Source organism: Anneissia japonica, unplaced genomic scaffold (genome assembly GCF_011630105.1).
Source record: "Anneissia japonica isolate Jap-2015-1 unplaced genomic scaffold, ASM1163010v1 scaffold287612_len22365_cov203, whole genome shotgun sequence".
NCBI classification, from domain to species: Eukaryota; Metazoa; Echinodermata; class Crinoidea; order Comatulida; family Comatulidae; genus Anneissia; species Anneissia japonica.
In genome coordinates, this window is record NW_022747145.1 from 5,066 (window position 1) to 8,610 (window position 3,545).

A 3,545-nucleotide genomic window follows, 5' to 3' on the forward strand; every position below is an offset into this window, starting at 1 on the left:
TGCACACTACCTGACGGCTCCGTGTTGTATTGTTTATAAGGATGATAAACATTACATTTTGGCGACGAGGATACGGTAATTATAGCTACCTTATGAGTAATTAGTAGCAGAATAAGCTACTTATTAATATCGATATTTGTTTATGACAAGTGATCGTCAGGCGTACGATTTGATTAAGCAGCCTCATGCCTATCCTGGTAGGAGCTGTGGAATTTTTACAGTTTTGTGTAATTGTGTGTGCATGTGCGAGCCGTGTTGACCGGACGGACGCCGCACAGTGGGCCAGAATTGTTTTAAAGTGTGCCAAAAGTCAATACTCATAAGAAAATACTGATTATGTTCATGTTAAGACTGTTTTAGGGATTTTCAAACCTTCTGAATTCAATTAAACTATTTTTAAATATGTATGACATCATCAAATTACTGTTTTTTTGATTGGATGAGTAAATATTCATTGTAATACCTAGGCAGATTCATATTACCTTGGTTATTAGAACATATAGGGTTTTTCTAACCTGTAGATTTCAACGCAAGCATATTTAAATATGTATGACGTCATTAAAGTATATTTTTTTTATTGGACGACGTAAAATTCAAGATCTAGACAGAATAACTTGCCAGAGCTCAGTATGACACGAATGAGGGTTTCTAGACCGGCAAATTCAAATTAGAACATTTTACACTTTGTGACATTATTAAAATACATTTCTTCAAAGAAAAGGGTGGAAGGTGGAGTGTTAAGAAGACACCTGCAGTACCCTCTTAGTCCACGTCCACTCCATCAGTCAGCCCTCACCAGTGAAAATAAGCACAAAAGATCACGGTCAAACAGACTGAATTTACCTAATATCGCTATAATTTGCGTGAGCAATAATTGTTGTATTTGAATGGATGCTAAATAAATAAATGAAAGAAGAAATTAAATGAGCGGTCCCACTTTATCGGGTATTTACCCCCATCCCATCACCCACCTTGGGATGCCCTTATAATCTCCAGAGGCAATTTGGCTTCAGATTTAGGATGGAGTAAAAATGTTTAAAAAAAATAATTAAAAAAATAAAAACAAAAGAGAAAGTGTCAGAAAAAAAAAATGATTCCTAGAATAATTTACCTTCAAATGAAAGGGGGTCGAAGTCCTCCCCGGAAAAATGTTGTTTCCTAAATGGCGAAAAATGAAAATATTTTAATGACATTTAAGTTCTTTCCCTCCTTTGAAAACAGTCATGTCAACTTTGTCATTCTTATTACAGTAAACAGGCCTATGTGTGTATAAAAAAAAGAGTAGTTGCATACGCAGACCTATTTTGTTTTCCATGAACCGATGAACCCCAAATAGGACGGTGGTGGGAAAATGTTGATTCCTATATGTCGGGAAACGGGTTTTCTCAACTTCTGAAATTTTGATTTCCCTCTCTTGACGTTTTTTAATGAATCAATGAACCCTAAGAAGGAACCGGGGGAGAGGCGGAATCATGTTAGCCCCTGGAAAATGTTGATTCCTAGATTGCGGGATTCCTTTTCAGACTTCTGAAGTATCTTTTAATGACCTTTAATAAAAACAAAATCAAGGTTTACCCTATTGAAAACGGTCAGGTAAATTTATTTTTTATTTTTAATACAGTGTGTAGAGGTATAAATATGATTAATTGCTTACACATTTTTTTTTCTTTTTGAAACGGGGTCCTCCCCCATCAAAATTTTGATTGAGCATTTCCGACATTTAATTGTCCAATTGTAACACAAAATTCAATAATCAGCTTACGGGTCCTGGAAAAGTAAGTCTAGATTTATTTTTTTATTATTTTTATTATAATGTTTTGTCCAAGGGGGTGTGGTCAGGACCCTGACCCCTCCAGATCCACCAATGATCTCCCTCCCCAATTCACTCCTAGATATGACACTGGAAATCGAGTGTTTTTACATTTGGCACCCAATGGCTGTAGGAATGATTTTATCGTATACCTTAATTAGAAAATGGCACTTTTGTAGAGGAGGGGGTATATTAAATCGCTTGCTAAATGCAGGGTGGCAGATATTGGCAGCTAAACTTGGCATTAACGTAAAGCTTAGGCTCTGCCAGAAATGTTGATGTCAAAGCATGACGAAAATCGCCGGCAATTTTAACTTTTAAGTTGGTTTTATGAAAAAAATGTTTTTAAGCGTTTTTGGCTCATATTTAATGTCCTTTATTCTGAAAATATACCAATAATGTCATTTTTTATATTACTATCTAATTTATTTAACAATAGGAAAATACTGCAAGAAGTATCAAGTTGACTGCTTTCATCTAAGTAAAGTCATAGAGAGTTTTTCAAAACTGTCAATTTTATCATTTTACGAGTAAAATACAACTTTTTCATGTTGACATGGTTATATCAAACTATGAAAATTCACTAAATATGAAATTATTTGTGGATTAATATAACTTAGAATGTTCTCGACCTCAAACAACCTTTAAAGGTTGAAGTTGTCACATTACCTATTTTCGACTTTTGGCACACTTTGAATTGATTCTGGCCCACTGTGCGCCGTCTGCATCGGTAGCAAATGGAGCCTATTACTATTAGAGTTCAGCTATTTATTTTCTCCGCTGATTTTATCGACAATGGAAACGTACAGTATGCCTAGTTTGCCTTGCTTCGAAGTACATACAGATATTCCAAACAGGGGCAAACGGTGGGAGAAGTGGATTATTCGTTTTGAAGATGTCATGTCATAGGGTTCGACATTCAAGGTGATGAAAGAAAACGTGCGCTGCTTTTATTCTATGGCAGTCAGGATTTGCAGGAGGAATTTGATACGCTGCCAGATACTGAACCACCAGAGCAAGCAGATGGAGAACCTGTGAGTAGATATACATTTGCAAAAGATGCTCTTAACAAACGTTTTGCTCCAGAGATAAAAAAAAAAAAAAGATTATGAGGCAATTATACTTAGAAGGATGAAACAAGAAAAGAATGAAACTATGGATCAGTATCATGCGAGATTGCGAAGACAGGCAGTACGGTGTGAGTTTAGTGATTTGGATCGAGAAATTAAAACTCAGGTCATTGATGGATGCAAATCTAGCAAGTTCCGACGCAAACCTCTAGAAAAATAAAGAGGTTTGTCAGGTATTTTAGACCTTTGCTCGTGCTCTTGAATTATCTGAAATGAGAGCAACTGATGTCGAAAGCAGACATGTACCTGAAATAAATTTTGTTAAATCAAAACAAAAGTTTCAACAGAAGAAAAATTCAAGAAAATTCCAATCAAAGAGACAGTCATTCACAGGGAAACAACACAAAAAGCATAACAATGGCTCCACATGCACAACATGCTGACTGGAATATCCACATACTGTTCAGTGTCCAGCGACGGGAAAACAGTGCCATGGATGTGGAGAATATGGTCACTATAAAAGATCATGTAGATTTGGAAGAAAGGGTGCACATCAGGCTAATCTTGTAGAGGAACTAGGAGGAAATCAAGAGCCAGATTATGTATATGGTTTTCCAGAAACAAGTAAGAAACTACCGACATGCAAGGTAACGGTTCTGGATAAA